The sequence below is a fragment of the Ranitomeya variabilis genome, chromosome 5 (assembly GCF_051348905.1).
Source record: "Ranitomeya variabilis isolate aRanVar5 chromosome 5, aRanVar5.hap1, whole genome shotgun sequence".
Classification (NCBI taxonomy): Eukaryota; Metazoa; Chordata; class Amphibia; order Anura; family Dendrobatidae; genus Ranitomeya; species Ranitomeya variabilis.
The window spans coordinates 90,043,758-90,053,757 of NC_135236.1; positions in this window are offsets into that span (position 1 = coordinate 90,043,758).

Below are 10,000 nucleotides of genomic sequence, written 5' to 3' on the forward strand. Positions count from 1 at the left end.
TTCTTGCATCCATTGAACTTGTGAGTTTTTGGAGAGTTTCTGCTTGTATTTCTTTGCGTGAAGTCAGAATAGCCTCCCAGAGCTGCTGTTTTGATGTGAACTGCCTCCCACCCTCATAGATCTTTTGTTTGATGATACTCCAAAGGTTCTCTATAGGGTTGAGGTCAGGGGAAGATGGTGGCCACACCATGAGTTTATCTCCTTTTATGCCCATAGCAGCCAATGACTCAGAGGTATTCTTTGCAGCATCAGATGGTGCGTTGTCATGCATGAAGATGATTTTTCTCCTGAAGGCACGTTTCTCCTTTTTATACCATGGAAGAAAGTTGTCAGTCAGAAACTTTATATACTGTACTTTGCAGAGGTCATTTTCACACCTTCAGGAACCTTAAAGGGCCCTACCAGCTGTTTCCCCATGATTCCAGCCCAAAACATGACTCCTCCACTCCTTGCTGACGTCACAGCCTTGTTGGGACATGGTGGCCATCCACAAACCATCCACTACTCCATCCATCTGGACCATCCACAGTTGCTCGACACTCATCAGTAAACAAGACTGTTTGAAAATTAGTCTTTATGTATGTCTGGGCCCACTGCAACTGTTCCTGCTTGTGAACACTGTTTAGGGGTGGCCGAATAGTAGGTTTATGCACCACAGCAAGCCTTTGAAGGATCCTACACCTTGAAGTTCGAGGGACTCCAGAGGCACCAGCAGCTTCAAATATCTGTTTGCTGGTTTGTAATGGCTTTTTAACAGCTGCTCTCTTAATCCGATGAACTTGCCTGGCAGAAACCTTCCTCATCCTGCCTTTATCAGCACAAACACATCTGTGTTCAGATTCAGCCACAAATCTCTTCACAGTATGATGATCATGCTTAAGTTTTCAGGAAATATCTATTGTTTTCATCCCTTGACCAAGGCATTCCACTATTTAACGCTTTTCAGCAACAGAGAGATCCTTTTTATTTCCAATATTGTTTGAAACCTGTGGCCTGCTTAATAATGTGGAACATAATTTTTAAGTAGTTTTCCTTTAATTAGAATCACCTGGAAAACTAATTATCACATGTGTTTCAGATTGATTTCAGTGATCCATTGAGCCCTGAGACACAATACCATCCACGAGTTTATTTGAAAAACAAAACAATTAAATCTGTACGACACTTAAATCCAATTTGCATAATAATTTGGAACACAGTGTACAGGACAATGTGCTGCCGAGACCTAATCTTTTGTGCAGCATAAAAACATTTCACCCAATGAACAAGCATTGTGCTCATTCCTTGGATGATTGAGATCTCAAGAATACCGTGAAATGTGTTCCTACAAATACTAATTTATGATAATATTAACATGTAAATGGACTTTTAGTCACTACCAGACTCCTCTGATAGTAGCTTATCTCTAGAGATGGGTGAACCCGAACAGTAAAGTTCGGTGTCCGTACTGAACATCTACTGTTCGGGCACGGACACCGATCACAGACTTCACCAGGAAGTTTGTGTTACTGTTCGGCTTCGGTTTCCAGAACAACGGGTAATTGTCGCTCTGTCATGTGCGATGCAGTGCGGCAAACACCGCTTCTGATCGGCGGTGAAATCATCAGTCAGAGAGCCACGATTCCCATAATGTCAAAAGACAGTGTGAGCACTCAGCTGTGATCGGAGGTATAAAGTTTACCTCCGGTCACTGGTGTCAGCTGATAGGACTATTGATCCCATCATCGGAAACCTGCTGCCACTAATAACAGCGAGAGCAAGAGCAGCGGATGGGAGTATTCATCAGCCGCTCCTGCACTGTAAATAAATAATTAAAAATAAAACTGAGTGGGTTCTCCTGTATTTTTTCTAACCATCCAGGCAAAACTCACAGCAGGGGGCTGCAACCTGGGCTGGGTGGCAGAGAAGCAAATGCCCCCGGGCTGCTCCCCCAGCAGAAGTACAGGGCTGGCCGCCTCATGGAAATTGTGCGCAGCCGTGTGTGCGGTGTACTGTGACACAGCCGGCAGCAGACACAACTGCATCATAGTCTATCAGAGCACACGTCTGCGCCGGGGCCAGGAGCTGTGCAAGGCGGTCACCTTGACATTTGCGCAGCTCCTGCTCCCTCCATGATCTCTGTACTTCCGGGTTAGGTTTCGCACATGCGCGATTACATCATCGCGTATGCGCCAACATGTCCTGGATGCTGGAAGCAGAGAGGCGCTGCAGGGGAGCGACTGGTGATGTAAGTATGAAAAACTTTTTTGTTTTCTTTATAAAATGAATTCAATGGGTGGGGGTAACTGCAAGTGATGAAGTGAGGGGGTGTAAGGAGGACTGCACATTATGGAGTTTGGGGGTTAAAGGAGACTTCACATGAGGGAGTGGGGGGTAAGTGTGGTTGCAGGTGATGAAGGGGGAGTGTGGCTGCACATGATGGAGTCTGGGAGTTAAATGAGACTGCACATGATGGACTGGGGGGTAAGTGGGGCTGCACATGATGAAGATTGAGTGGGGCTGCCCATGATGGAGTTTGGGGGTTAAAGGAGACTGCACATGATGGAGTGGGGGGTAAGTGGGGCTGCACATGATGAAGGGGAGGGGACTGCACATTATGGAGTTTGGAGGTTAAAGGAGGCTGCACATGATGGAGTGGGGGTAAGTGGGGCTGCACATCATGGAGTTTGGGGGTTAAAGGAAACTGCACATGATGGCATGGGAGGTGTGATGCAGTGACCCCTGCTACAGCTAGGGGGCACTGTGTGTGCTCCTCAGGATATGCATGGAGGCATATTTGTGTTTATAATGGTGATAATGAGATAGTGACCGGCAGAGTTGTAAATGGCCGGTATGTGTTGCAGAGGGAGTCTGCGCTGTAAGCCTGAAGTAATGTTGTTCTGGGACCTGTAGTCCCACAAGTGCTTGTATAGTTGTGAAGGGAGGCTTACTGGGCTAGTTTGAGAGCTGGATGGATTGAACTAGCCACACACACACCTCCCATCTATGGGAGTGGTTACAACTACATAATGTGACTATGGTATTGTCACATGGTTGTTAGTGGCCTCTGTGGTCTCTGTAAAGGAGAGTGTGTAGATCCTGGACAGCTTGTGTGTTGGGAGGTCCTGTGTGTGGACTGGATCCCTGAATAGCACACTGTGAGGCCATGGATCTGAAGACCAGTGTGTTGGGAGATCCTGGGAGTAGGATCGGATCCCTTATAAGCGAACTGAGAGACTTGTGTGTTGGGTCCCAGGTGGGGACGGACGTCCTGAACAGCACACACAGTGGCCTGTGTTGGAAGTCCTGGGAGTAGGACTTCCTGAATAGCATAACCTGTGTTGGGAGTCCTGAGAGTAGGACTTCCTGAATAGCACATGGGAAGGAGTGGCTACAGAGTATGCAACGGCACTGCACTGGGGGAGTTACAGCCCGTCTGAGGATCTGGACTGTCAGGTGGCCTAATGAGCAAGGCATTGTCTGGGATGGTGATCCCAGGTCAGCAACTTCCCTGAGAGAGAGGACTGACAGGAGTCAGCGTGTGGAGCAGGAGCTCCTGGAAGGTAACCCAGAGTATGGGGAACTGTGTGCACTGACAGGAATGAACTGTGTGGTCTCCCAGGGTAACTGGACGAAGTGAGGTCCAGCATGTTTAGAGACTGCAAACCAAAGTCGTGTGTGCTATATGAGTAGAGACATTGATGCGGTGGGAGGGCTGGCGAGTCAAGGAGGGCTGGCGGGTGTAGTATCTGAACTGAGAGTTAAAGCCGTATAAGAAATATCTAAGTTAAAGCTACAACTTAATGTCATCTGTTGGTGCCTATTGTGTTCCATGAAGTGTAATGGACTGTGCATGACCTGGTTTATGATGTTATAATAAACAGCATGGACTGTTTTTGTGAGAAAAACGTACCTGTGTGACTGAGTCCCGTTGCTAAGCGAGTGTCCCCCAACACATGCAGTAAGCGCTATCTCACAGGGGGTAAGTGGGGGCTGCACATGAGGAAGGGGGAGTGAGGCTGTACATGATGGAATTTGGGAGATAAAGGAGACTGCACTTGATGGAGTGGGGGGTAAGTGTGACTGCACATGCTGAAGGGGGAGTGAGGCTGCACATTAATGAGTTTGGGGGTTAAAGGAGACTGCACATGATGGAGTGGGGGAGTAAGTGGGGCTGCACATGATGAAGGGGGAGTCAGGCTGCACATGATGGAGTTTGGGGGTTAAAGGAGACTGCACATGATGGAGTGGGGGGGTAAGTGGTGCCGCACATGATGAAGTGGAGGGAGTGGGGCTGTACATGATGAAGTGGAGGGAGTGGGGATGCACATGATGAGTGGGGCTGCACATGATGAAGTGGGGGAGTGGGGCTGTACATGATGAAGTGGGGGTAAGGGGGACTGCACATGAAGTGGGAGGTAAGGGGACTGCACATGATGAATTGGGGGTAAGGGGACTGCACATGATGAAGTGGGGGAAAGGGGACTGCACATGATGAAGTGGGGGAAAGGGGACTGCACATGATGAAGTGTGTCTGAGGGGGACTGCACATATGAAATTGAAGGGGACTGCACATGATGAAGTGGGGGAAAGGGGGCTGCAAATGATGAAGGGGCACTGCAAATGAAGTGAGGGGATGATAGGGGACAGCAATGGATGAAGTAAGGGGACTTCAAATTAAAGTGGAGAGGATGGAGACTGCAAATGATGAAGTGGAGAGAGGACGGGGGACTGCAAATGATGAATTCAGTGTGAGGGACAGGGGACAGCAATTCAATTGAAGGTGGGGGGTGAGGATAGCAAATGATGAATTGAAGGGGGTGGGGAGAGAAAATGATGATCTTGGGGGAGAACAAATAATGAATTTTGAGGGTGGGGAAGTAAATGATGTATTGAATGTGGGGTAGAGCAGTTGATAATGAATAGAGGGTGGGAGAGAAAGACATGACAATGAATTGGTGCGGGAGGGGCATGTAAATATAATGAATTGGGGTTAGAGCAGGAGGTACATAGTGAGGCCATTGAGGATGAAGTGACTGGTAATGAATTGGGGGGAAAGAGTACAGGTGCTAATTAATTTATATATTAAATGGGGAAAGTGGCTATTTATAGTTAGTGGGTGCACAGTGGTGGGTTATAATTTATATTTGGAATAGTGGGTTAAAAATAATAATAATAATTTTATTTCTATAGCGCCAACATATTCCGCAACACTTTACATTTTAGAGGGGACTTGTACAGACAATGGACATTAAGCATAACAATAAACACATCGATCAACAGATACCAAAAGGAATGAGGGCCCTGCTCGCCAGATTACAATCTATGAGGTTGTATAATAACTAGTGATGAGCGAGTATACTCGTTGCTCGTGTTTTCCCGAGCACGCTCGGGTGGTCTCTGAGTATTTGTTAGTGCTCGGAGATTTAGTTTTTGTCAACACAACTGCATGATTTACTGCTGCTAGCCAGCCTGAGTACATGTGGGGGTTGTCTGGTTGCTAGGGAATCCCCACATGTATTCAAGCTGTATAGCAGCTTGAATCATGCAGCTGCGTTGACAAAAACTAAATCTCCGAGCACTAACAAATACCCGGAGACCACCCGAACGTGCTCGGGAAAACCCGAGCAACGAGTATACTCGCTCATCACTAATAATAACCAATTATATGTTGATTGTCGGTGCACCTCTGCATTCAGATGCGTAGTGCAGAAGAAAGGGAAAAAGTGGGGAATGTGCTCTGGAAGCGGTGCTCTAGGTAACTGTTATTTTATGCAGAAACGAATCCTGGCTGGAAGAAGTGATGGCGGTCTGTGCTGGGTGAAAAAGAAAAGCAAAGATGAAGGACTTCATCTAGAGATGTCACTGGTGAGTCTTACCTGTACACTGACACTATACACTGTATATTATATACAGAGCTCCTGTGTATAATGTCACAGGCAGTGGTGATCTGTTGTGATCCTAATGGCAGAGGATCTCAGGGTCTTTAGCAAAGTCTGCAAACATAAAAACTAGCTCTTAGGGAGGTGGTAACTGAGCTGACCACATACCTGATCCTAGCCCACAACTAATAGCAGCCGGGGAACGTACCTACGTTGGTTCTAGACGTCTCGCGCCAGCCGGAGATCTAACTAACCCTTTCAGAGAAAATACAGACCTCACTTGCCTCCAGAGAAAGGTACCCCAAAGTAGATACAGGCCCCCAACAAATAATAACGGTGAGGTAAGAGGAAATGACAAACGTAAGTATGAACTAGATTCAGCAAAGAGAGGCCCACTAAATAATAGCAGAAATATAGAAAGCGGACTTATGTGGTCAGCGAAAAACCCTACAAAAATATCCATGCTGAATATCCAAGAACCCCCGTACCGACTAACGGTATGGGGGGAGAATATCAGCCCCCTTAGAGCTTCCAGCAAAATCAGGAATCACATTATGGACAAGCTGGACAAAAAACAGAATAATACAAATAAACAAAAAAACAAGAAAGCAGGACTTAGCTTATGTTGCAAAAATCAGGACCAGTAGACAAGAGCAACCAGACAAGGACTGATTACATGGATGCCAGGCAATGGACTAAGACTCCAGGAAGTTTAAATAGAAACACCCAGAGTGTTAACGAACCAGGTGACTACCAACCTGGGGAAAGAGTATACAAGAGCCATACCGTGAGTGACCACAAGAGGGAGCCCAAAAGTATAGTTCATAACAGTACCCCCCCTTTAAGGAGGGGTCACCGAACCCTCACTACGACCACCAGGGCGATCAGGATGGGCAGCGTGAAGAGCACGAACCAAATCGGCCGCATGAACATCAGAGGCGACCACCCAGGAATTATCCTCCTGACCATAGCCCTTCCATTTGACCAGATACTGAAGCCTCCGTCTAGAGAGACGAGAATCTAAGATCTTCACCACATACTCCAACTCGCCCTCAACCAAGAACGGAGCAGGAGGGTCAACAGCAGGAACCACAGGCACAATGTACCGCCGCAACAAAGACCTATGGAACACATTGTGAATGGCAAACGACACAGGAAGATCCAAACGAAAAGACACCGGATTAAGGACCTCCAAAATTCTATAAGGACCAATAAAGCGAGGCTTAAACTTAGGAGAGGAAACCTTCAGAGGGACAAACCGAGAAGACAACCAAACCAAATCCCCAACACGAAGTCGGGGACCCACACCGCGGCGGCGGTTGGCAAAACGCTGAGCCTTCTCCTGTGACAACTTCAAGTTGTCCACCACATGATTCCAAGTCCGCTGCAACCTATCAACCACGGAATCCACCCCAGGACAGTCAGAAGGCTCAAAATGACCCGAGGAGAAACGAGGATGAAAACCAGAGTTGCAGAAAAATGGCGAAACCAAAGTAGCGGAACTAGCCCGATTATTGAGGGCAAACTCAGCCAATGGCAAGAAGGTCACCCAATCATCCTGATCCGCAGAAACAAAACATCTCAAATAAGCCTCCAGCGTCTGATTAGTTCGCTCCGTTTGGCCATTAGTCTGAGGATGAAAGGCAGACGAGAACGACAGATCAATGCCCATCTTAGCACAAAAAGATCGCCAGAATCTGGACACAAACTGGGATCCTCTGTCAGACACGATATTCTCAGGAATGCCGTGTAAACGAACCACATTCTGAAAAAACAAAGGAACCAGATCGGAAGAGGAAGGCAACTTAGGCAAGGGCACCAAATGGACCATCTTGGAAAAACGATAACACACCACCCAGATGACAGACATTCCCTGAGACACCGGAAGATCTGAAATGAAATCCATGGAAATGTGTGTCCAAGGCCTCTTCGGGACGGGCAAGGGCAAAAGCAACCTGCTGGCACGAGAACAGCAAGGCTTAGCCCGAGCACAAGTCCCACAGGACTGCACAAAAGAACGCACATCCCGTGACAAGGAAGGCCACCAAAAGGACCTAGCCACCAAATCTCTGGTACCAAAAATCCCAGGATGCCCTGCCAACACCGAGGAATGAACCTCGGAAATAACTCTGCTGGTCCATTTATCAGGAACAAACAGTCTATCAGGTGGACAAGAGTCAGGTCTACCAGCCTGAAATCTCTGCAACACACGTCGCAAATCAGGAGAAATGGCCGACAAAATCACTCCCTCTTTAAGAATACCAGCCGGCTCTGAGACACCAGGAGAGTCAGGCACAAAGCTCCTAGAGAGAGCATCAGCCTTCACATTTTTCGAACCAGGCAGGTATGAGACCACAAAGTCAAAACGCGAGAAAAACAATGACCAACGAGCCTGTCTAGGATTCAGGCGTTTAGCAGACTCGAGATACATCAGATTTTTGTGATCAGTCAAGACCACCACACGATGCTTAGCTCCCTCGAGCCAATGACGCCACTCCTCAAATGCCCACTTCATGGCCAACAACTCCCGATTACCAACATCATAGTTCCGCTCAGCCGGCGAAAACTTCCTGGAAAAGAAAGCACATGGTTTCATCACAGAGCAACCAGAGCCTCTCTGCGACAAAACAGCTCCTGCACCGATCTCAGAAGCATCCACTTCAACCTGAAAGGGAAGTGAGACATCAGGCTGGCACAAAACAGGCGCCGAAGTAAACCGGCGCTTCAGCTCCCGGAAGGCCTCAATGGCCGCAGGAGCCCAATTAGCGACATCAGAACCTTTCTTGGTCATATCCGTCAGAGGTTTAACAACGCTAGAAAAGTTAGCAATAAAACGACGGTAGAAATTAGCAAAACCCAAAAACTTCTGAAGACTCTTAACATACGTGGGTTGAGTCCAATCATGAATAGCTCGGACCTTGACTGGGTCCATCTCCACAGCAGAAGGGGAAAAAATAAAACCCAAAAAGGAAACCTTCTGCACTCCAAAGAGACACTTTGAGCCCTTCACAAACAAAGCATTATCACGCAAAACCTGAAACACCATCCTGACCTGCTTTACATGAGAATCCCAATCATCAGAAAAAACTAAAATGTCATCCAGATAAACAATCACAAATTTATCTAGATACTTCCGGAAGATGTCATGCATAAAGGATTGAAACACTGAAGGGGCATTAGAGAGCCCAAAAGGCATCACCAAGTACTCAAAATGACCTTCGGGCGTATTAAATGCAGTTTTCCATTCATCTCCCTGCCTAATGCGCACAAGGTTGTACGCACCACGAAGATCTATCTTGGTGAACCAACAGGCACCCTTAATCCGAGCAAACAAGTCCGACAATAGTGGCAGAGGGTATTGAAATTTAACCGTGATTTTATTCAGAAGCCGATAGTCTATACAAGGTCTCAAAGATCTGTCCTTCTTGGCCACAAAAAAGAATCCCGCACCAAGAGGGGAAGAGGATGGACGAATATGTCCCTTCTCCAAAGACTCCTTTATATAAGAACGCATCGCGGCATGCTCAGGTACCGACAGATTAAATAATCGTCCCTTAGGAAACTTACTACCAGGAATCAAATCTATAGCGCAGTCACAGTCCCTATGAGGAGGAAGAGCACTGGACCTGGACTCACTGAACACATCCTGATAGTCAAGCAAATACTCAGGAACTTCTGAAGGAGTGGAGGAAGCAATAGACACCGACGGGGAATCGCAATGAATTCCCTGACAACCCCAACTTGACACAGACATAGCCCTCCAATCTAGAACAGGATTATGAGCCTGTAACCATGGCAGACCCAAAACGACCAAATCATGCATCTTATGCAGAACAAGAAAACGAATCACCTCCCGATGTTCAGGAGTCATGCACATGGTCACTTGTGTCCAATACTGCGGTTTATTCTCCGCCAATGGCGTAGCATCAATTCCTCTAAGAGGAATAGGATTTTCTAAAGGCTCCAGGACAAAACCACAGCGCCTGGCAAACGACAAGTCCATAAGACTCAGGGCAGCGCCTGAATCCACAAACGCCATAACAGGGTAGGAAGACAATGAGCAAATTAAATTTAGGCTGCAAGTTACCAACGGCGACAGGACTAACAAACTTTGTTAGGCGTTTAGAGCATGCTGATAT